The following is a 26,403-nucleotide window of genomic DNA, read 5'->3' on the forward strand; positions in this document are numbered from 1 at the left end:
AAACACAAAGTTAATTTTAATCTAGCTGTGTGGAGGGGAGGATTAGCAATTTTTGGCCCAGGAGGCAATTATAATTTAGTTGCTTAAGTACAGCAGTTCTGTCCCATTTTCAAGTTTTAGATTTGATATTTAAAAAACATGTGAACCAAAACAAACACCTAGATTACGAGTTTTGCGTTAGAGGCTGTGCAGTGCTAATGAGCAGTTTTCCCTCACTGCTCACTTGCATGCAGCGCTGGTATTACAAGTTTTCAGAAACCCGTCGTTAAAAGACAAGAAGTGAGCGTTGAGCAAAATTTTGCTGATTACCGCACTCCAATACCAGCGCTGCTTAAGTCAGTGGTGAGCTGGTCGTACGTGCATGTGCACGATTTCCCCATAGGAATCAATAGGGAGAGCCGGCTGAGAAAAAGTCTAACACATGCAAAAAAGCAGCGTAAAACTCCTTAACGCAGCCCCATTGATTCCTAATCTTACACTTATTAACCCCTAATCTTCCGCCCCTGACATCGCCGACACCTGCATTATATTATTAACCCCTAATCTGCCGCTCCGGACACCGCCGCCACCTACATTATATGTATTAACCCCTAATCTGCTGCCCCCAACATCGCCGACACCTGCATACTATTTATTAACCCCTAATCTGCCTTCCCCAATGTCGCCGACACCTACATTATATTTATTAACCCCTAATCTGCCGCCCCAAACGTCACCGCCACTATATTAAAGTTATTAACCCCTAAAGTCTAACCCTAAACCTAACACCCCCTATTTAAATAAATCTAAATAAATATTCCTATCATTAACTAAATTATTCCTATTTAAAACTAAATACTTACCTATAAAATAAACCCTAAGCTAGCTACAATATAACTAATAGTTACAATGTATCTAGCTTAGGGTTTATTTTTTTTTACAGGCAAGTTTGTATTTATTTTAACTAGGTAGAATAGTTATTAAATAGTTATTAACTATTTAATAACTACCTAGTTAAAATAAATACAAAAGTACCTGTAAAATAAAATCTAACCTAAGTTACAATAACACCTAACACTACACTATAATTAAATACATTTACTAAATTAAATACAATTAAATAAATTACATACAATTAGCTAAATTAAATTAGCTAAAGTACAAAAACAAACAAAACACTAAATTACAGAAAATAATAAACAAATTACAAATATTTAAACTAATTACACCTATCTAATAGCCCTATTAAAATAAAAAAGCCCCCCCCCCCAAAAAAAAACAAAAAAACCTAGCCTAAACTAAACTACCAATAGCCCTTAAAAGGGCCTTTTGTGGGGCATTGCCCCAAAATAATCAGCTCTTTTACCTGTAAAAAAAATACAAACAACCCCCCAACAGTAAAACCCACCACCCACACAACCAACTCCCCAAATAAAATACTATCTAAAAAAAACTAAGCTCCCCATTTCCCTGAAAAGGGCATTTGGATGGGCATTGCCCTTAAAAGAGCAGTTAGCTCTTTTGCCACCCAAAGTCTGTGACCTACAATTAAATCCCACCCAATACACCCTTAAAAAAAAACCTAACACTGGAGAGGCGGAGCTAGCCAGCCATAGATGCAGCAGTGTTTGTGTGGAGCTCCTGACCAAAAAAGCTCAAAAACTGGTATAAAAGTTATTTTAAAAGTCCAACAAGGCCATCCTTAGGCACTGGGTAGTGCCCTCAGCTAGGGCAACTATATTTTGCTTGTTTTTTACAAAATTTCAGAAGGCGGAAATCGATCCGGTCTTGAGTTCCAGGAGAAAACTAGGAAAGTCCCAGGCTGCGGCCTACCCCGGGCCGGAAAGTTGCAGTGATGGCAGTTAAATATGACTGAGGTCACAATACCGGCCACGACTAGTTATTCTAGCAAGCAAACAAATTCATCTGAGCAACAAGACCTGCTTAATCCACATTAGAGGGCCAAAGGGGAAAAAACGGAATTTGGCGCGAATCGCCATTTTACAGGTACAATTTTACTAATTTGGCACCCTGCAACTCATACACTATTTGGACAGGTGTACTATGATTATAAAATATAAACTGGGGCTCTGAGAGACATTATATATAACTGAAAATAAATAAGGAGTGAGACCCTGAAGTGCTGTATAAGTTTGCGAAACATTGACACCACATCTGTCTACACACCTTCAGGAATAGTTTCAGAGCTGGATATATAATCTGGGTCCAGCTTTAAGTTACAACCTCTCATAGGAAAAAGGACATTAAAAGCAAGCCTGAAAAACCGGAACAGTTTAAAACAGCTTATTCCAGCCATAACCAGCAGACGTCTGCTGTTATTTTTTCTGCAGTAAAAATTGGCACTCTCTCCTCACCCCTTTCCTGCCAGCCAACTTGCTGGTGGGTCATATCCAAAGTTCCTTGCCTGTGAGGACAAACTGCCCTGGGGAGTTGAGTGTTAATTGGAAGCATACCAGAACCTAGAAAACTGTGACTTTCAATATTTTATCTTATGTGATTTACTCCTGATTAATGGACTTCTGATGGGGTGACCCAATATATAAAAGGGCTATTTCCACTCGCTGACCTCTTATCCTGTTGTCTAACAAATTGTGGACAATGGGGAATACATAAGAGGTGCTATTGCAGGCCATGATTCACCACACCTTATCAGAATTGTTTTACGCATGGTAAACTCCTTTTACTTTCAAGCACAAATGAGTACAGTGAAAGCTTAAATGACTTAACTGAGGAATTTTTCGGGCATGTCTGAATAAACTAGAGAAGAAGGGTGGCTCTCTGACAGATTAAGGCCTCCTGGGCTGCTACGCGACCACTAGGGCGATAAGATTTTGAAGCACAGAAGCTAAATAACTAACCATTGATTTTTAATTTGTGAAGAGTATAAGACTCTTTTTTCTACATTTCATCACCATCCACAGTCAGAAGATGAAAAGTTGCACGCAATCAGTTAAAGAGTGTTTATGCAAATCACAACAGAAAAAGAAACAGGCCCTGCTGGACCTATCTCAACAGATGGAACAAGAAGAAGATACAGGGGATATCCCCACTTCCTCTCAAAAGTCAACCTCCTCAAATGAGGCTCTCCGAAAGCAGATAAAACAAATGTTTGATGAAGAAATGAGAGCGTCTCTCTCAGAGTTAAAACAAGATATTGCTGATATAGGTGAGAGAACTTCAGCAATTGAAGATAAAGTTGATGAAATAGTGGAAGAAATCCCACAACTACAAGCTACAGTGAGCTCACAACAAGCTCAAATACAAAAATTAGAGGATCACCTGGAGGATCTGGAAAATAGATCTCGTAGATCTAACATTCGCATACGCACCTTACCTGAAAAGTTTAATAATCTCCAAGACATCATCACACAGATCTTTCAACAACTACTACCAGAGGAAGATGCATCATTCCTTCTTATGGATAGAGTTCATCGAGCATTGGTAAAACCTCCAACTCCTGGAGCTCACAGAGATGTGATAACAAAACTCCATTACTACCATATCAAAGACAGAATTATGCAAGTGGTGAGGGGAGTTCCAGAGATCACTTTTGAGGGTCACAAAATCCAAATATTTGCAGATCTATCCCCTATCACTCTGAAAAAAGAAGAGAATTCAAGCCAATAGTAGCAGCCCTTGCCAATGCTCAGATTAAATGTAGATGGGGATTCCCATTTAAGTTGTCTTTTACAGTGGACGAAACATCATACTCCTGTGTCACAGTTGAAGGACAATCGATTTTAAACAGGCTCCATATTGATAAATCATCCTATACACCATCTCAATCTCCTAAGCAGCAGAGAAAAGCCCTGACACGAACCAGGACACCAGTGCTAAAGAATGGGAAGACCAAGAAGCGAAACCAAGAGCCGGAGAGTCCAACTTGATCTACAGAATCAAAGGCCATGTTTTAGCTGTAACCTCACATGCTCCCTAAGTGGGAATCAAAGGGGGCTTGATTTTTGAGAGCAAGCCCGAATTATGATATGACTTTAGAACTGGAGTTCATTTGAGTATGTTATTAAATAATTGGCGGCTAGATTTAGAGTTTTGTCGGTAACGACCAGCGTAGCTAACGCTGGCTTTTTTTCTCCCGCACCTTTTAAATACCGCTGGTATTTAGAGTTCACAGAAGGGCTGCGTTAGGCTCCAAAAAGGGAGCGTATAGGCATATTTACCGCCACTGCACTCTCAATACCAGTGGTGCTTACGGACGCGGCCAGCTTCAAAAACATGCTCGTGCATGATTCCCCCATAGGAAACAATGGGGCTGTTTGAGCTGAAAAAAAACCTAACACCTGCAAAAAAGCAGCGTTCAGCTCCTAACGCAGCCCCATTGTTTCCTATGGGGAAACACTTCCTATGTCTGCACCTAACACCCTAACATGAACCCCGAGTCTAAACACCCCTAACCTTAAACTTATTAACCCCTAATCTGCCGCCCCCGCTATCGCTGACACCTGCATATTTTTTTTAACCCCTAATCTGCCGCTCCGTACACCGCCGACCCCTATATTATATTTATTAACCCCTAATCTGCCCCCCCCCATGTCGCCGCTACCTACCTACAATTAACCCCTAATCTGCCGACCGGACCTCACCGCTACTCTAATACATTTATTAACCCCTAAAGCTAAGTCTAACCTTAACCCTAACACCCCCCTAAGTTAAATATAATTTAAATCTAACAAAATAAATTAACTCTTATTAAATAAATTATTCCTATTTAAAGCTAAATACTTACCATTAAAATAAACCCTAATATAGCTACAATATAAATTATATTGTAGCTATTTTAGGATTAATATTTATTTTACAAGCAACTTTGTATTTATTTTAACCAGGTACAATAGCTATTAAATAGTTAATAACTATTTAATAGTTACCTAGTTAAAATAATTACAAAATTACCTGTAAAATAAATCCTAACCTAAGTTACAATTAAACCTAACACTACACTATCAATAAATTAATTAAATAAAATACCTACAATTACCTACAATTAAACCTAACACTACACTATCAATAAATTAATTAAATACAATACCTACAAATAAATACAATTAAATAAACTAACTAAAGTACAAAAAATAAAAAAGAACTTAGTTACAAAAAATAAAAAAATATTTACAAACATTAGAAAAATATTACAATAATTTTAAACTAATTACACCTACTCTAAGCCCCCTAATAAAATAACAAAGATCCCCAAAATAAAAAAATGCCCTACCCTATTCTAAAATTAAAATAGAAAAGCTCTTTTACCTTACCAGCCCTGAAAAGGGCCTTTTGCGGGGCATGCCCCAAAGAATTCAGCTCTTTTGCCTGTAAAAAAAAACATACAATACCCCCAACATTACAACCCACCACCCACATACCCCTAATCTAACCCAAACCCTACTCTAAGCCCCCTAATAAAATAACAAAGATCCCCAAAATAAAAAAATGCCCTACCCTATTCTAAAATTAAAATAGAAAAGCTCTTTTACCTTACCAGCCCTGAAAAGGGCCTTTTGCGGGGCATGCCCCAAAGAATTCAGCTCTTTTGCCTGTAAAAAAAAACATACAATACCCCCAACATTACAACCCACCACCCACATACCCCTAATCTAACCCAAACCCCCCTTAAATAAACCTAACACTAAGCCCCTGAAGATCTCCCTACCTTGTGTTCACCACACCGGGTTCACTGATCGGTCCAGAAGAGCTTCCGAAGTCTTCATCCAAGCGGGAGCTGAAGAGGTCCATGATCCGGCTGAAGTCTTCTATCAAGCGGCATCTTCAATCTTCTTTCTTCTGGATCCATGTTCATCCCGCCGACGCGGAACATCCATCTTCACCGACGACTTCCCGACGAATGACGGTTCCTTTAAGGGACATCATCCAAGATGGCATTCTATTGGCTGTTCCGATCAGCCAATAGAATGCAAGCTCAATCTGATTGGCTGATTGGATCAGCCAATCGGATTGAACTTGAATCTGATTGGCTGATTCCATCAGCGAATCAGAATTTTCCTACCTTAATTCCGATTGGCTGATAGAATCCTATCAGCCAATCGGAATTCGAGGGACGCCATCTTGGATGACGTCCTTTAAAGGAACCGTCATTCATCGGGAAGTCGTCGGTGAAGATGGATGTTCTGCGTCGGCGGATGAACATGGATCCGGAAAAAAGAAGATTGAAGATGCCGCTTGATAGAAGACTTCAGCCAGATCATGGACCTCTTCAGCTCCCGCTTGGATGAAGACTTCAGTCGGATCATGGACCTCTTCAGCTCCCGCTTGGATGAAGACTTCAGCCGGATCATGGACCTCTTCAGCTCCCGCTTGGATGAAGACTTTGGAAGCTCTTCTGGACCGATCGGTGAACCTGGTGTGGTGAAGACAAAATAGGGAGATCTTCAGGGGCTTAGTGTTAGGTTTATTTAAGGGGGGTTTGGGTTAGATTAGGGGTATGTGGGTGGTGGGTTGTAATGTTTGGGGGGTATTGTATGTTTTTTTTTACAGGCAAAAGAGCTGAATTCTTTGGGGCATGCCCCGCAAAAGGCCCTTTTCAGGGCTGGTAAGGTAAAAGAGCTTTTCTATTTTAATTTTAGAATAGGGTAGGGTATTTTTTTATTTTGGGGTCTTTGTTATTTTATTAGGGGGCTTAGAGCAGGTGTAATTAGTTTAAAATTGTTGTAATATTTTTCTAATGTTTGTAAATATTTTTTTATTTTTTGTAACTTAGTTCTTTTTTATTTTTTGTACTTTAGTTAGTTTATTTAATTGTATTTATTTGTAGGTATTGTATTTAATTAATTTATTGATAGTGTAGTGTTAGGTTTAATTGTAACTTAGGTTAGGATTTATTTTACTGGTAATTTTGTAATTATTTTAACTAGATAACTATTAAATAGTTATTACCTATTTAATAGCTACTGTACCTGGTTAAAATAAATACAAAGTTGCCTGTAAAATAAATATAAATCCTAAAATAGCTATAATATAATTATAATTTATATTGTAGCTATATTAGGGTTTATTTTACAGGTAAGTATTTAGCTTTAAATAGGAATAATTTATTTAATAAGAGTTAATTTATTTTGTTAGATTTTAATTATATTTAACTTAGGGGGGTGTTAGAGTTAGGGTTAGACTTAGCTTTAGGGGTTAATAAATGTATTAGAGTAGCGGTGAGGTCCGGTCGGCAGATTAGGGATTAATACTTGAAGTTAGGTGTCGGCGATGTTAGGGAGGGCAGATTAGGGGTTAATACTATTTATTATAGGGTTATTGAGGCGGGAGTGAGGCGGATTAGGGGTTAATACATTTATTATAGTAGGAGCCTCTAACGCTGGTTTTGATGGCTAACGCCAAACTCTAAATCTAGCCGTAGGTTACTAATCTGAGTCCAGAGTTAGGGGATCCACCCTCAATTCTTGTTAAAATACCATGTTGATAGGTATTTAATATGCTAATTTTGTATGCCCGAAGTTTCTTTTTTTATATTGGTTCTATATGTTTGTTATTTTTGTTATTTTATTTGTTATTGCTAAATTACATTGCATCTCAGGATCCTGGATCCTAGCTCAGACCGAACAAGGTCAACTGCTATTTGATTTTTTATTGCTCAGACTAACTGTTAAATATTCTTCTACCTAGGGCGTCTTGTACATTTCATAGAGGTATGTTTCAACATATTTGTGCCTTAATGGGCTGGTTTGACAGCTCTGCACCCATACAAGGAGGGGGACTTGGCCGAACAACACTTGGTGAGTGTTTCAGTTTAGGTTTCTAGAATTGTTTTTTTATCTCTTTCTCTTTTTATATCTATAGGTAAGAAATGTCTATTAATATAGTCTCACATAATGTTAGGGGGCTACACTCTAATATCAAGAGGCGTAGCATTGGACACATATAAATCCATGAAGGCCCATATAATCCTTATGCAGGAAACTCATTTCACAAAAGTAAAAACTCCAAAAAGTAAAAACTCCAAAATATTGGGATAAAAGCTACCCCACTCAATTTCATGCCACTTGCCAATCTAAGAAATGCGGTGTATCCTTTTTGGTCCATTCAGACCTAAATTTTAAAGAAGATGAGGTAATGATCGATAAGGCAGGTAGATATATTATCATTAAGCGTAGAATACACGACACACATGTTATACTAGGTAACATTTATGCACCTAATGAATCTCAGGCTTTACTTTTGTCCAAGATAGGAAAATTGTTAACCACTTGGAAGAAATCTCGTCTAATCATAGGGGGAGATTTTAATTTAGTAGCTAATGCTGATTTAGATAAGTCAGCGATTCCATCCACGATGTCCTCTCAAAGTTCCAAAAAGCTTCTGTATGATTTCTTCCTTGACCATAATTTAGTCGATAGTTGGAGATATATAAATCCAAGAGTAAGAGATTATTCATTCTTTTCCACACCACACAATGTATATTCAAGGATAGATTATATTTTAGTTAGTCAGATCATGTCCCCTCTAATAATAGCTTCTGACATCATACCGGCAACATGGTCGAACCACAATGTTGTGCTAACAAAGCTCACTGGCTTAATTGACCCTTATAGGGGCAGAAGCTGGACCATAAACCCAACATTGTTTAGAGATAAGCTATTTACGCAGAATTTACAGATGGAAATTTCTCATTTTTTTAACACTTAACCATAATTCAGTATCTAACCCTTTACATATATGGGGAACCCTAAAAGCTTTCACCAGAGGCATTTTGATAAAAGAATCCAGTAAACAGAATAAAGCCTATTTGGCGCAACTAGCACACCTTAGAAATTAAATTAAACATTTGCAATCACAACACCAGATATCACATGATAACAACACATTAAAGCTACTGGGGGAGAAAAAATATGCTCTGGATCAATTATTGACAAAGGAGGCTACCAGATCCCTAAAACTTGTTGATGCCCAATACTTTATACAAGCCAACAAACCTGATAAACTACTAGCGTTTAAATTAAAAGAAATAACTAGGACGTCCTCAGTACCACAAATACAAAAGACAGATGGGCAGATTTCGAATCACCCACAGATCATTGCTGACACTTTGGCCCAGTATTATCAGAAACTTTATGCCCTGCCCTCGCTCAAAAATCCTATCACATTAGATAAGGACATAAATGAATTTTTACAGGAATGTAACTTGCCTAGGATAACGACAGAAGATCTAGATAAACTAAATTCACCAATAACCATTCATGAGGTGAAGCTAGTAATACGAAATTTGAAGATTGGTAAGGCACCTGGCCCTGATGGGTACTCAGGTATCTTTTATAAAACATTTGTACAGGATCTTAGCCCCATATTAGTTAAAATATTTAATCATATGTTAGAAGGGGGAGTTGTTCCCAAAGAACTTTTAGAGGCTTGTATATCAGTAATCCCTGAGCCTGGAAAATGTAAACAACACTGTAAAAACTATAGGCCTATGTCACTGATTAATTTAGATATTAAATTATTTACTAAAATTTTAGCAACCAGATTAAACGATATTCTCCCAAAACTTATCCATCAAGATCAAGTGGGATTTATTCACAATAGGGAGGCCCCAGATAACGTTAGGAAAATTATAAATCTCGTGGACTTTGCCTCAAAACAAAATGTGCCTTCTCTGTTTCTTTCATTAGATGCAGAGAAGGCACTTGATCGAGTAAACTGGAAGTATTTAGCTGCGGCTTTAAAAAATATGGGCTTCACAGGGAATTTCTGTACGGCAGTTTCGGCAATCTACTCTAACCCCTCTGCCTTCATCAAAATAGCGGGTTATAAGTCCTCTTCCATACAAATTCTTAATAGGACCAGACAAGGGTGCTCTTTGTTGCCATTATTGTTCGCCTTATGCATTGAACCGTTGGCAACTAGTATTAGGCAAAATGTATATATTAGTTGGATTAAGATAGGTGACAGAGAGCATAAGATCAGCCTATTCGCAGATGATGTCATTTTGTCTATTACCAAACCTATGATTTCCCTTTCCCTGGTATACTCAACCATTAGCAGATTTGCAGGCATTTCAGGATACAAGATCAATAATGATAAATGTGAAGCGATCAGCACACATCTCCCAGAACACACCAAAAAACTATTAACCTTGAATTTCGACTTTAATAGGGCTGATAAAGGTATAAAGTACTTGGGTATCATAATTCCAAATAATTTAGACCTTCTCTACATATTAAATTACACTCCCATGTTCGCTCATATCAAAAATTTGTTATTAAGGTGGAACAAGCTTAATATTTCCTTGTATGGTAGGCTGACGTCGATTAAAATGACGGTTTTACCTAAAATTTTGTACCTCTTCTGCTCATTACCTATAAATATACCTGTCTCCATATTACTTAAAACACAGAAAGATCTGGTAGCGTTTGTTTGGAAGTATGGTAGATCCAGAGTCAATAAACAAACACTTCTTAGACATAAAATAGGAAGAGGGATGGGAATGCCAGATCTGGCAGCGTACTATTACGTGGCCAGGATGGCACAATCCGCTCTATGGCATAACCAGTTAGACAAGATTCAATGGGTTCAAATAGAATCAGATATGATGAGGATACACCCTATATATAAATTGTTATGGACTGCTAAAAAATATAGGCCCCCTAATTGGAGAAGCTTTATTACCATATCACATACGTTGACCCTGTGGGAAACACTGACATCCAGGTACTCTCTGATACCGAAGGGGTTGAAGGCGACCCCCTTGGTGACATTATCCACCAATTACGACCAGACCACACAAGAGAAATGGGCAAATAAAGGCTTGTATCGGATTGTGGATGCTCTTGTAGGTACTAAGCTAATAACCCTTCAACAATACACTGAATTAAATATTTCACTACCTCCAATTAAGAGCAAGAGTAAACAAAATTCTTGGACACAATAAATTAACCATTAGCTCCTATTTAGAGAGACTCTGTTTAGCCACGGAAGGGATAAGGGGGGCGATTTCTAACATACATACAGTTTAACACCCCACCCAAGCTGAGCAAATTACCATTTATGGTTAAATGGGAAGCGGAATTTAATTTTACTTGGACCGCTGAAAGGTGGTGTGATATTTTAAAATCTGGTACTTCTTTCACTATTTGTGCACACTTGAAGGAAAATTTTATCAAGGTAGCTTATAGATGGTACTTCCATCCTTCAAGATTGCATTCAGCACGGGAGAACACATGTTGTCTGCAGGGCTGCAATGAAAGTGGAACATATGCACATATGTGGTGGTACTGTTGCCATGTATCACACACATGGTCCCAAACATCAGCACTCCTTAGTGAAGTCATGGACAAGCAGATTAATTTAATCCCAACTCAGGCATTACTACACAAACCTCTTCCAGGTTTGTCTCCGAGAGCAAATAAGTTAGTGGTATTGATTTGCACTATAACTAAGATAACCATTGCAAGGTATTGGAAGACCATGATTCCCTCTTTTTTGATAATTGGGAATAAAATTGATTACTTTTATCAAATGAGCAGTGCCTCTGCAGATATATTAGATAATAAAGAACAGTTTTTGCAGATGTGGGAACCCTGGATAATGTACAGTGAGGCCAGAAATAAAAAAAAGGGATAAGGGAGGATAGGATAGGGGCAACAGACACAGCCCCTGCCCTCTCCGCTCCTGCCCAGCTAGTCTGGCTGGGTCACAGCACACTTCCTTACCCTTTCTCTTAGAGTCAAATCTAATTTCCCCTAGGGCAGGGGCTGGAATTTCAGATATATTGTTCAGGGAATATATTAGTATCTTCATTGGCCGGGTCCTCCTCCAAATGGGCTTGAGATGGAGCACTAAAGGGTTGATGAAAGATGGCTGTCAAAAAAATGGTTGTGCTGAGTTTATTCTTTGTCTTTTGTTTTCGTTCCTGTTTTTTTCTTTTTGTTACGTACCTTTGGTCACCTTAGATGGTGGTAAGAAGATTTGTAAAATATTTGAAGATGTAATGCGGTTGGTCTGATTTGCTACTTGTAATTTGTAAACTGTTGAAAAACCAATAAAAACTTTTTTCATAAAAAAAACAAAACAACCTAACACTAACCCCCTGAAGATCGACTTACTGGGAGACGTCTTCATCCAAGCCAGGCCGAAGTCCTCAACAAAGCCGGGAGAAGTCTTCATCCAAGCCAGGCAAAGTGGTCCTCCAGACGGGCAGAAGTCTTCATCCAGACGGCATCTTCTATCTTCTTCATCCATCCGGCAGGGAGCGGGTCCATCTTCAAGACATCCGACGCGGAGCATCCTCTTCTGCCGATGGACTAACGATGAATGAAGGTACCTTTAAGTGACGTCATCCAAGATGGCGTCCCTTAGATTATGATTGGCTGATAGGGCCTCGGTTTAGGGGTTAATAGGTAGTTTATGGGTGTTAGTGTACTTTTTAGCACTTTAGTTATGAGTTTTATGCTACAGTGTTGTACCATAAAACTCATAACTACTGACTTTTAAATGCGTTAGGACTCTTGATGGGGTAGGGTGTACCGCTCACTTTTTGGCCTCCCAGGACAGACTCGTAATACCGGCGCTATGGAAGTCCCATAGAAAAAAGACTTTACGAAGTTTACGTAAGTCATTTTGCGGTAAGGCCAAAGAAGTGTGCGGTGACCCTAAACCTTCAAGACTCGTAATACCAGCGGTAGGGAAAAAGCAGCGTTAGGGCCTCTTAACGCTGCTTTTTTTACCCTAACGCACAACTCGTAATCTAGCGTAACATTTAAAAAAATAATAAACACTAAAATTATGAAAAATAAAAAAAAATCTAAGATTACAAAAAAATAATAAACAAAATTATCCAAAATAGATTACACCTAATCTAATAGCCCTATAAAAAAAACCTAACCTAACAATAAACTACCAATAGCCCTTAAAAGGGCCTTTTGTAGGGCATTGCCCTAAGTTAAACAGCTCTTTTACCTACAAAAAAATTACAAAGTCCCCCCAACAGTAAAACCCCCACCCAACCAACCCCCCGTAATGCTTGTGGGATATTTCCCAATCAGACCAAACTTGGCCAGTAGTCTTCTTATCCCGGCATCAATTGTTAGGATAAGGAAATATCCCAGAACAAGAGAAAAGATAAGTTAATGAGGTAACAATACTCACAGTAGAGGGGCAATCTTTCTTGGCACTACAGGGAATAACTGGAGAGTAGTCAGGCAAGCAGATTTTGGCAACAATGAGGCAATCCACAGTAACAGCAGTTCAGGGGTTAATTAGAAGAGTGGTCAGAGGCAAGCAGAGTTCAGCAGCAGTAAGGCAATCCAGCAGTTCAGGGGTTAAACAGCACAGAGTGGTCAGAGGCAAACAGAATTCAGAAACAATTAGGCAATCCAGCAATTCAGGGGTTAAAAAGGCAGAGTGGTCAGATAGGCAGAGTTCAATGGCAATCCAGCAATTTCGTAGAAATAAGCACCCAGGAGCACACACAGTAACACCTATACTTGGGCACTGGAGGTAAGTAATGCAGGTACTTACATAGGCACAGATTCGCACCAAGAGGACTCATAGGGGATCTGACCGGCATCCGAGGGGAAATGGTGTGCAACAATGTGATCATCACAGCGCACCCACAAGAACCTCCGTGTCCATGGCAACGGCCATAGCAACAGGACAGAGTGGCAAGAGGAGCCAAGGAGCACAGAAGAGCGGCGTGACACAGCCCCCCTCTCAAGGGTTACCACCGGGAACCAAGAATCGGCTTGTAGGGGTGAGCAAGATGAAACTTGGAGACCAGGGAAGGAGCATGCACATCACGGGCAGGGACCCAGGAACGATCCGCTACAGAGTAACCCTTTCAGTGCTAGAACGAGTATATAGTAGACTGAGCGCTAGTATTCTGCAGCCTTAAGCTCACTGGCAGAAGTCCCCTAGTGGACTTAGGAAATAGTTAAAAATTGTGTTTAATACAGTGAGCGCTTAGCAGCTAAAAAGGACTGTGAGAGTGGGTGTGTTAAAAGTTAAAAATTAAACATATTTATTACAATGCAATAAAAATACATACAAATACAGTTAAAACCTTCCTAAAATCTCCATGGATCCATGAGATAGAAATGTAAAAATATAAAAATGCAATATGTTACATATATCTTGTATCACGCTATTCTCTTCTAGTGTTGGGGTAATAGTAATAGTTAACTCCAACAGTAGTTTGTGAGCACGAATAATACAGTTATATACAGCAAATATATTAGGATGTACAAATTATTAACGTTGCAATTTTGAATAAAGTGACCGGAAGGATCCGGTGTGGATATAAATAAAATAAATGGAAAAAATGTACAAAATGTGTCTCTCAAAATGTGTCTTTTAAAAAATCAAAATGTTCCACAAATGGTGAGTTGGTGCGTGTGATAAATCCTAGATGATTAGATCCAAATCGAAAACACTTCCAAAAAAACTTCCAAAAAATAACTCCAATGCTTTAACAGGTGGTAAAACGTGAGATACAGAAGAAGAAAAAAATAATAAAAAATATAAATAATGATGTGGCGACTAGGTCCAGAATCTTCCTCTTAAACCTGTAAGTGAAATAAAATACAATAGTGCAATAACATCTAAATTCAGTATAATATAATCAGGAATGTGCTCACCAGTATGTCAACGCGTTTCAGCCCTCCTAGGCCTTTCTCAAGACAATCATTGATTGTCTTGAGAAAGGCCTATGAGGGCTGTAGGGCTTGAGGAGTGAGACATGGAAGACTGGGTGGATGTGCAGGGCTCTGGGCAAGTCCACTTTGTAAGCAACAGGAGAAAGTCTTTTGAGGACTTTACAAGGACCAATATACAGAGGTACTAATTTGTGACAAGGTTGACGTAAGCGGATATGTTGGATAGAGACCCTCGATCACCTGCAGAAAAGGCACGAATAGTAGCTCGATGATGATTGGCAAATGATTGTAATTGAGAGCCTATTCATTGCCAATGGGTAGTGAGGTCAGTGAAGCAACGTTCTGCAGCAGGGACTCCTGTGGATTGAGCTGAAAGGGGAAAAACATGAGGTTGATAACCAGCTGAAAACAGGGGCAAGATCTAAACAATCTGCCAATAAAGAGCGCCACCTATTGGTGATAACCAGCTGTGGCCTGGAAAGGAGAGCATCATAGAGAAGAATGCCAATGAGTGTTCTTTGCCAACTCAGCTAGGGGCAACAACCCAGACCAGTTAGAATGCTGTGAATTGACATATGCTCTGAGATAAGCTTCAACATCCTGATTGGCTCTCTCCATTTGCCCGTTAGTCTGGGGTGATACCCAGAGGACAAAGAAACAGTGGTTCCAAGCAATTTGCAAAAGCCTCTCCAAAATGTAGAAATAAATTGTGGTCCTCTGTCAAAGGCGATATTTACGGGTATGCCATGGAGAAGTGGACAATTCTTGGGCTGTAGGTAACTTAGGTAAAGGTACAAAATGAGCATGTTTTAAGACTGATCCACCACAACCCAGATGACTGTATGATGGTCAGAAGGAAGAAGGTCTACAACAAAATCCATGGCTATGTGTGTCCATGGTTGTTTATGTATAGACAATGGTTGAAGTAGGCCATGAGGTAGAGAATGGGGAGTCTTATTAACAACACAAGTCTGACAAGCCTTGCCATAATACTGAGAGTCCGACTTCATGGTAGGCCACCACACGTGTTGGGAAAGGAGTTTAAAGGTTCTTGTCAAACCAGGATGACCTGATAGCTTGCTGTCATGAGCCCAGGATAGCACAGGAGAGCAAAGGTTTGGAGGAACATAAAGCATCTCAGGAGCCGCAGAAGCTTCAGAAAGTTTTTTTGACTGGGCACCTTGCAGTCTCTGAAGAAGAGAGGTGTTGAGCTTAGCAACCACACAGGAGGGAGGTATGATGTGTATGATAGGAGCTTCAGAAGAGTCATTAGACTGAGGAAACTGACGGGAAAGGGCCTCAGCCTTTTTATTCTTGGTTCCAGGAAGGTAAGAGACTATAAAGTTAACACGAGAAAAAAATAAGGCCCACCTAGCCTGTTGAGGATTGAGTCGATGAGCAGTCTCCAAGTACGTCAGGTTCTTGTGATCCGTGAGAATCTAAATGGGGTTGGTAGTACACTCTAGCCAGTGACACCATTGAGTAAGGGCCAACTTAATGGCTAGGAGTTCACAATTTCCCACGTTGTTATTCCTCTCTGCAGGAGAGAATCGCTTAGAGGAAAAGACCACAGGATGCAGCTTGGAGGTTGAAGGGTCTCTCTGGGTTAAGACTGCACCAGCTGCAATTTCAGAGGTATCAACCTCTAAGGTGAACTGTAAATCAGGATCAGGATGACGTAGCTCAGGAGCAGAACAAAATGCCGTTTTCAGACGAGAGAAGGCGTTCACTGCTACTGGAGGCCAGTTCTTACAGTCTTTGTTTCATTTAGTCAGCTTAGTGAGTGGAGCAACAATCTTGGAGAAATTCTTTATAAACTTACGATAGTAGTTGGAAAACCCCAAGAATCTCTGTAACTCCTTCAATGTGGTGGGTTTAGGCCATTTCAGACCTGCTGTTAGCTTAGTGGGATCCATGGTGAAACCTTCTTTAGAGATGATATAAACAAGGAATTGAATCTGGACTTGATCAAATTTACATTTCTCCAACTTGGCTACCAGGGAATTGTCTCAGAGATGAAGAAGCACCTGTTTCACATGCTCATGATGCTCTTCCAGGGTGGTGGAGAATATTGCAGAACCCAAAAGGTACTCATAATGATCTTGTGTCCAAGGCAGTCTTCCACTCATGTCCCGGGAAGATGCGAATGAGATTGTATGCCCCACAAAGATCTAATTTTGTAATATAGCAAGCATTTTGAAGTGAATAGTATAATTCAGTGATCAAAGGAATAGGATAACGATTCTTGATCATTATGTTGTTTAGGGCTCTGTAGTCGATGCAGGGTCTCAGACCACCATCCTTGTTACCGACAAAAAAGAAAAGGAGAAGAGCAAGGGTGAATGAAGCCTTTAGCTAAATTCTCTTGGATATATTCTTCCATGGTCTTTGTTTCAGCTTTGGACAGTTGATAAGTCCTTCCATTAGGAATTGAGGCTCCAGGAAAGAGGTAAATGTTGCAGTCATATGGGCGGTGAGGTGGTAGCACATCAGCTGCTTTCTTTTAAAAGACATCCGTAAAGTCTGCATATACTGAGGGAAGGTTAGAAGGGGTCAGAAGGCTGGATTTAGGAATGTGTTGCAGTGGAGTGACTGTAGCTAAGCAGGAGTGAAAACAGGATTTACCTCAAGAGGCCAACTGTCCTTCAGTCCAGTCGAATTGAGGATTGTGTTTACGTAGTCAAGGCAGACCAAGGATAACTGGTTGTGCTGGAGAATGCATAACATCAAACTGCAACTGTTCAGAATGTAGAACCCCCACAGTCATGGTTAGGGGTGCTGATTTAAAATGGATTAAACCTAATACAAGGGGAGTGCCATCCAGAGTGGTTATTTTTAGACATTGTTTATTCTGGAGAAGAAGCAACCCTGCGTGAATCATAAAATGGTGATCTAGGAAATTTCCGGCTGCCCCTGAATCAATAAAGGCTTGAGCGTGGACAGAGTTCTGGAGAAATGTGATGGTAATAGGTACCAAGATCCGAGAAGAGTGAGGGGAATCAGTAGTGGCCATGCTTAGAGGTACCCCACTCTTATCCTCTAAGCGTTGGCTTTTCCCGGCAGTTTATCACAATTCTTAAGTTGATGTGCATTAGAACCACAATAGAAGCACAGTCTTAATTTCCTTCTTCTCTGTCTTTCAGATTCTGAGGATTTAAGGGAAGAGAGATCCAAAGGTTCCTCATCAGAGGAAGGGTAGAGGGTGGTCTATTGGCTGGACAGGCAGGAGTGCGAGAGGGAAGGATTCTACGAGTTCTCTCTCTCTCAGCTTGTCTTTCCTGAAAGCGAGAATCCAGACTGATGCAGAGTGCTATACAATCATCCAGGGAAAAGGGAACATCACAATAAGTGAGCTCATCCTTGATGCATTCATGTAGGCCTCTCCAGAAGGCCGCTTTGAGAGCACTGCTATCTCAACTGGTCTCAAGTGCTAAGGTGTGAAACTCTATAGCGTACTGTGCCACATATCTATTGCTCTGACGGAGATCCAAGAGAGAATACTCTGCAGCAGAAGTGTGACCAGAAGTCCCAAATATGGAAGATAATGCAGAAATGAAGGTATCAGCATCATTCAGTAGTTGAGCATTCTGTTCCAAGAGGGGAGAGACCCAGGCTAGGGCCTTGTCTTTCAACAAAGAAATAATAAAGATAACCTTTGACTGATGAGACTGGAACGTATGATGTTCATTGTGGAAATGCAGTCTGCACTGTTTGAGAAAATTCCTGCAGTCGGTAGTGCCATCAAACTTGTCAGGCAACGGTATCCGGGGTATGCTTCCAGAAGCAGGGGAGGAGGTTGCGGTACTAGCAGCAAGGACAGGCTGTGTGGCAGCAGGTGCAGCATTCTTCTCTGCAACAAGTGAGGAGAGCGTAGTTATAGTCTCCCATTTGGAATCCAGGCTTTGCAAGTGTGAGGCCTGGGTTCCCAGTATCTGTTCCTGAAAAAAAGATTGCTCTAGCTACCTCGTTTGAGTCCATGGCCCAAGTGTTATGTAACGCTCGCGGGAAATTTCCCTATCAGACCAAACTTGGTCAGTAGTCTTCCTATCCCGGCATCAAGTGGAAGGATAAGGAAATGTCCCAGAACAAGAGAAAAGATAAGTAAATGAGGTAACAGTACTGACAATAGAGGGGCAATCCTTCTCGGCACTACAGGGAATAACTGGAAAGTAGTCAGGCAAGCAGAGTTCAGCAACAATGAGACAATCCACAGTAGCAGCAGTTCAGCAGTTAATCAGAAGAGTGGTCAGAGGCAAGCAGAGTTCCGCAGCAGTGAGGCAATCCGGCAGTTCAGGGGTTAAACAGAGAGTGGTCAGACAGGCAGTGTTCAGTAACAATTAGGCAAACCAGCAAATCAGGGGTTAAGCAGGCAGAGTGGTCAGACAGGCAGAGTTCAATAACGATAAAGCAATCCAGCAATTAAGTAGAAATAAGCACCCAGGAGCACACACAGTAACACCTATACTTGGGCACTGGAGTTAAGTAATGCAGGTACTTACATAGGTGCAAATTCACGCCAAGAGGACTCACAGGTGATCTGATCGGCATCAGAGGGGAAATGGCGTGCGGCAATGACATTATCGCCTCGCGTCCACAGGAACCACCACATCCATGGCAACGGCCATAGAATCATGACGGAGCAGCAAGAAGAGACAAGAAGCACCAAGGAGCGGCGTGACACCCCCCCAAAAAAAACTACCCATTGCCCCTAAAGAGGCATTTGTATGAGCATTGTCTTTTATTATTTTGGATAATTGCGTTTATTATTTTTTGTAATCTTAAATTTTTTTTTATTTTTCGTAATGTCAGTGTTTATTGTTTTTTATTTTTTTATTTGTGTTAGGATTTTATAATTTTTGTAATGTTAGGTTTTTTTATTTTTTGTTTCTTTCATTTATTTAAAATAGTAATGTTAGTTTAATTTATAGTTTAAATTTAGTTATTTTTAATTTCACAGGTAAGTTTTTATTTATTTAAAGATAGTTATATTGTAAGTTTAATTTAAAGTTAGGGGGGTGTTAGGTTTAAAAGTTAATAGTTTAATTTAGTGTGTTGCGATGAGGTAGGCCGGCGGTTTAGAGGTTAATATGTTTAGTTTATTATTAGTGATGTGGGGGGGCGGCGGTTTAGGGGTTATTCATTTTATTATAGTGTTGGTGATGTGGGGGGCCAGCGGTTTAGGCTTTACTAGATTTATTTAGCTTTGGCGATGTGGGTGGGCGGCGGTTTAGAGGTTAATAAGTTTAATATAGTATTTGCGATGCAGGAAGGTGGCGGTTTAGGGGTTGCTAGATTTATTTAGTGTTGGTGATGTGGGTGGGCGGTGGTTTATGGGTTAATATGTTTATTATAATATTTGCTATGCGGGAGGGTGGCGGTTTAGGGGTTAATATGTAGTTTATGGGTGTTAATGTACTTTGTAACATTTTAGTTATGAGTTTTGTGAAACATTTTTGTTTCGCAAAATCCATAACTACTGGTCTCAGATTGTGGAATGGATTGCGGCAGTATAAGTTATAACGCTAGCATTTTAGCTGGACCACACAATCCTTAATGCGGCGCTATGAAAATCCCGCACTCAAACGTCATTTTTTGAATGCGGAATGGATCATTGCGTCACAGGCTAAAACGCTTGCTTTATAACTATACCGCTGCGACTTATAATATGGGAGACCTGCCATTCCACGCGCAATTGCCAAATTTTCAGCGGTATAGCCGGACCGCACCATGACGCAAAACTTGTAATCTTGCTAATTACTTCTAAAAAAATATTTTTTACAAAAAATAAAAATACTACATTAAAAAAATTACAAAACCCTTACCATTACCAAAAATAGAAAAAAATTACCATTACAGATAAATAATAATAATAACATTATAAAAAATGAAATAAAAACTACTATTGCAGAAAATAAAAAAACCTACCCTTTCAAAAAAAATAACAAACGAAATTATCCAACATTAAAAAATAATATTCCTTTTTCATGAGGCACTATTGATATGCTCCCTCAACCTTCCTCCCCCCTTTTTTTTTTTTTCTTTTTTTCTTCTCTTCTCCTTTCTACTTCTTCTTGCTCTTTCTCTTTCTCTCCATCTCTTTCTCTGGCCTAGAGATGTTTCTCCCAATCTAAAGGTTGATATATAAGCATGTTTAAATTTTGTTGAAAAATTTTGCGCAATATGAGAGAAATTGTTATAATTTGTTCTCCCATATCTGGATTATACTCCTTTCTCTCTTTTAGACATCTTATTGAATGGACAACTATGTTTGCATATATATAAACAGGGCGACATTAAGCCCAAAGGTCATGTATAACTTTCAGTATGACTTCGTACCTGTATTATTTAAACTGCATTGTATATTCTTTGTTGTCTTTTTTGAAAACCTCAATAAAAATTTAAATTTAAAAAAAATAAATAAAAAAAATAATAATAATATTCCTATTTTAATACCTCTAAAAAAAAATACCTATCCCAAAATAAAAATAAACCCTAATCTACAAATAAAGTTCAATTAGACCCCAGAAGCACAACAGGAACTTAATATTTTAAAAACAAAATTCACCTCAGCACCTATCCTTAAATTACCACTTACCAGACCCCTCAAAACCTTACATTCTTGAGGTTGATTCTTCTAATTCTGCAGTTGGAGCTGTGTTATCCGAACAAGAATAATTGAAGTCTCCACTACATCCTGTGGCTTATTTTTCCAAAACGTTATCTCCTGCTGAATGCAATTATGCAATTGGGGAAAATGAGTTGTTGGCTATCAAGATGGCCCTTGAAATTTTGAGACATTTATAAGAAGGCAGATCTGCTCCTATAACCATTTACACATGTTATTACTTATAGACCCACCTCAAAAAATGGCAAAACTGACTTTTCTTTCTAGAAAATGGGAAGCAGTACCAGAAATAGAACAAAATACTCCTATCATTCCTCAAGATAAATTCCTTGATATACCATGTCCTTCCTTGCACTTTCTCAAGACAGCACTTCAAAAGGACTTGTCTATTTCAAGAGCTATTTTGCAACAAGAAAGAAATGAATTATTCTAAAAAGATGATACATTATACATTCATCCTACCCTCAGACTTTCTAAGATTTTCTCTTAGCTGGACATTCTGGTATTAAAAAAAACCCTTGATCTTATTAAAAGACAGTATTGGTGACCTTCCATGTCTCAAAATGTAACTGAGTTTGTTACTACTTACTTTGTGCTACTTCTAAACCAGACACTCTCCATATAGGTTCTTGATGTCCCTCCCAATCCTGAAGAAACCTTGGGATGAAGTTGCAATTGATTTTATTGCTGATCTCCCTACATTATTTAATAGTACAACCATTATGGTTGTTATTGAAATCCTTATACAATTGGCCATTTTACTCCTCTACTTTCTTTACCAACCATAAAATAAACTGCACATTGTTTTTTCAGTGATATTGTCAGACTACATGGTGTACCATCATCCATTGTGTCTGATAGGGGCACTCAATTTACATCAAAATTCTGGAAAGAATTCTGCAAAACACTCTCTATTGATAGACGCCTTACCACAGCTTACATCCCCAAAGCAATAGACAAACAGGACGACTAAATCAGTGGTTTGAGCAATATCTTAGATGTTACTCATCTTACCAACAGGACAATTGGTATTCCCCCTTGCCATTTGTTACAACAATACTTTGCATTATACAAATTAGAAGAAGTGATTCAAATCCGAGGTAAATAAAAGAAGGCTTTATTGATATACATCCATATAAAAACACATTTTAGAGTTGGACTAACAGGATTTACGCGTTTCGGCTGGGTGCCGTATTCATAAACCTGTGAGTGCACTAGCTGACAGAGTTTAAAAAGCATACTCTAAGAGATGATTGGCTGGTGTAAACACACCTACCAAAAAGTATTAACTCATACCACACCAATAGTATAATTGCATATATATACATAAAAAGTGTTCAAGAACTGAGCTTTAATTCGTAATGAAACCTAAGAGAGTATGTTGCAACATATTAAATTAGAACATGTAAATTGAGGAGAAGAAAGGACTTGAAAGTATTATACAATATAATATAGTATGTTACCATTGTTACACACTCCAAAAACCATATTAATTGTATATAAAGAGCAATGTTCCATAATGTAAAATTTAAAACCCTTAGCATGTTAATATACAACAATTCATAGCATGTTAATGTACAAAACAATGCATATACGCGTGTATACACACACAAAAACACGTCTACAATCAACCCATGAATGTGTGTTATATAGCATTTAATCGGTATATGGATGTGTACACGCATATGTACAGAGGTATAGGATGTGTGTACAATGGTAAGTTTAAAGGCAATAAGTGACAAGGATAGTTTACCCTAAAAAATAGAAAGTAATATACCATAAAAATACTTCCCAAAGATGGCTAAGTAACCTAATAAACATAATACAAAAATAATAATATAAATGTGATATAAAATTATTATAAAGATAAAATGTAAAATAATACAGATAAGATGCAGAAAAAATATTGGATAACATTTTACCAAAGTTATCATAATGAAAAATAATAGTATATATATACTGCACTATGTCTATAAATATCAATATCAAATTATGTTCCGTTATATCACATTTAATATTATATATTATTTTTGTAGATGTTAGCAAGAAGTAATGGCAACAGTAGTAACAACAGTGGGATCTAAATTACTTAAATTTAAATCTGAATTAGACATAGATAGACAAACCTACTCTGTTATGAACCTCAAATTGAATCGAAAACAAACTAAATTGTTGTTAAATTAATCAAAGATAATTTTATCCACTAAAAAGATAGATAAATTTAATTAAATGAATAAATAAATGAATAAAGTACAATTCAATGCAATTCAATCTAAATTGACACAACTTATTTCCAATGATTAATTATGTCATATTCTGAATTAAAACCATGTGGAATTTGGGTTTTTAGTTTCATAATCCAATAAACTTCTTGTCGTGCAAGGAGGTTATCCCTATCAACCCCTCTTGTAGGCAATGTGACCACCTCTATTGCTCGCCATTTAAAAGATGAAACATCCTTTTGATGGACTTCCAAAAAATGTCTCGATAGGGCTGAACACGGTTTTTTGTATTTTATGTAACCTAAGTGTTCGCGTATGCGGGTTCTGACATCCCGACTGGTCATGCCAACATACTGTTTTGAGTGTTCTGTACACTCAATAAGGTATATTACATAGCTGGTAGAACATTTCATGCATCCTTTTGTGAGGAATACTTTGCATTCTTCCACTAAGTTTTCTACATTTTCCGCTAATTATGGATATTATCCAACAGTAATTATTATATCACAAATGAATACTCAAGTTCCATTTATTGATCAGCTAATTTCAACTATTCAAAATTCTCAAGTGATTTTAAAAGAAAACATTAAGGCTGTTCAAGTTTATTAAAAAAATATTTTGATTCTAGAAAATCTCAGGCCCCAAATTTTCAGGTTGGTGATAAAGTCCTGCTTTCTATGAAAACATTACAACTCAATGTTCCATCCAATAAATTGAGTTCATTTTATATTGGACCCTAACCAATTGTCCGCAAGGTAAATGACAATGCATACACTCTCAAGTTACCAAGATATTTTCTTAGGTAGGTGTAAAGAGCCTACTCTACAACCTACTCTAGTTCAAGGACTATGAAATATCAGCAATTTTGAACACCCGCTATCATAGAGGGAAACTTTAATATCTCATTCATTGTAAATGTTATGATCCATCTGAGGGTTCCTGGGAACCTGTTTCAAATATACATGCCCCTAAACTGGTGCAGGATTTCCATAGATGTTATCCCAGTAAACCCGCATTGAGCCTCAGAGTGGCTCTTGGAGAAGGGAGCATACCATTTTCCTTTAAAAGTTGTGGAAACATTTTACCTTAAAGAGCCATAATATGCAAATGTTTAAACACTTGAAAGTGATGCAGCATAGCTGTTAAAAGCTGACTAGAAAATATCTCCTGAACATCTCTATGTAAAAAAGAAAGATATTTTACCTCAAAAGTTTCTCAGTAGCCACCTCCCATTGTAAAGGATTTCTAAGCAGCATATTAGTGTGTCTGTCCTGGGATAGCTTAGGGGATGAGCATCGTGCACGCTCATATTATTTCCCTATTCAGCTTACTATGAAATCTCATGAGAGTTAAGTCAAATCTCATGAGTTCACAGTAAAAGAGTTTGTGACCTCAGCACTGCTGATGCTGATTGGCTGTTGTTCAATTCTTTTTTTTTTTTTTTAACCTGCATCTGGGAGCAGCTGAGTATAACTTTTTACACAGAACTTACTCTGGTGAGCTGAGGAGATTGTGAGGTAAAATATCTTCCTTTTTTACATAGAGATGCTCAGGTGACATTTTCCTGTTTTTACAGTTATACTGCATCAGTTTCAAGTGATTTAGCATATGAGTATTATGTCCCTTTAAATTAATTTAGCCTCTATGCTGTACCCTATTGGAGGCGTGAATTTAAGATTCAGTTTTGTCTGTGAGCATTGCTTGTTGTAGAAGCTGCACTGTGTTCTCTTAGTGTATTCTCTTTACAACCTGCATTTTTCCTTGATACCAACTATTTCCCTACCTCTGTTTCTGGATTTATTGTGTGTTGGGAACTGTTTGCAGGTTAAGGTTGACGTTAGGGATGGGCGAATGTGTAAATTTTCGAATTTCGAATGTAGAATGAATGTTATTACCGAAATTCGAATTCTAAATCCAAATGTCGATAAGAACGAATATTCTTAAAAATTCGAAAATCGAATGTTATTTACAGTTTTCGAATGTCACTTTCGAATTTGAATGTTTATAATTATATTGAATGTCCATATTCGAAATTTCGAATTTAACATTCTATTTAACAAATACTATTCAGAAGTTCAATAGTTCATGTGGTAGGACGGGAATCTAGTAAATTGATACATAATAGATACAAAAATATCATTTCGAATGTTTCCATATAGAATATTGCATAATTTGATTACATTTAAAGAAAGCATTAGAAATACTATTACAAACATATAAATTCGAATTTTTCGAATTCAAATATAAATTAAAATTTTTCGAATTCGAATATAAATTCGAATTTAAATTTCGAATTTTTAGAATTCGAATATTGCATAATTCGAATATTACATTCAAAGAAAAAGCATTAGAAATACTATTACAATCTAAATTCGAATTTTTCGAATTTGAATACACGTATTGCATAGTTCGAATATTACATTTAAAGAAAAAGCATTAGAAATACTATTACAATCTAAATTTGAATTTTTCGAAAATAATATTTTCGAATGTAATCGTAAAATTCGAAACCGAACATTCGAAAATCGAATGTTAGAATGTTATGTAAACATTCGAAATTCGATTTGAACGAACGAATGTGTTAAAATTTGTGCCGTTTTTCGAATGTTGCGAAACATTCGCTCATCCCTAGTTGACGTGAGTTCCTCTGCAATCTCTACTCGGCTTCACAGTATGCATCTCTGCCTTCAGTGTGGGGACAAGTTTTTTCAGTGTTGCTAATCCTGCACGGTGCTCTTCCTCTTCCTCAAAACAGAGGTACAATTGTTTATTATTATTTTACACTCTCAAGTATTGTGATGTTCTTGCTTTAAATCTGGTTCTCCAACATTATGCTACATATGTCATCTGTACTGGGAAATCTCTTGTATTTAAAGCAACAGTGTTCTGTACCCAAGTCATTTCTATAAACTGCAGTTTACACACCTTCCCT

Source organism: Bombina bombina, chromosome 3 (assembly GCF_027579735.1).
Source record: "Bombina bombina isolate aBomBom1 chromosome 3, aBomBom1.pri, whole genome shotgun sequence".
Taxonomy (NCBI): domain Eukaryota; kingdom Metazoa; phylum Chordata; class Amphibia; order Anura; family Bombinatoridae; genus Bombina; species Bombina bombina.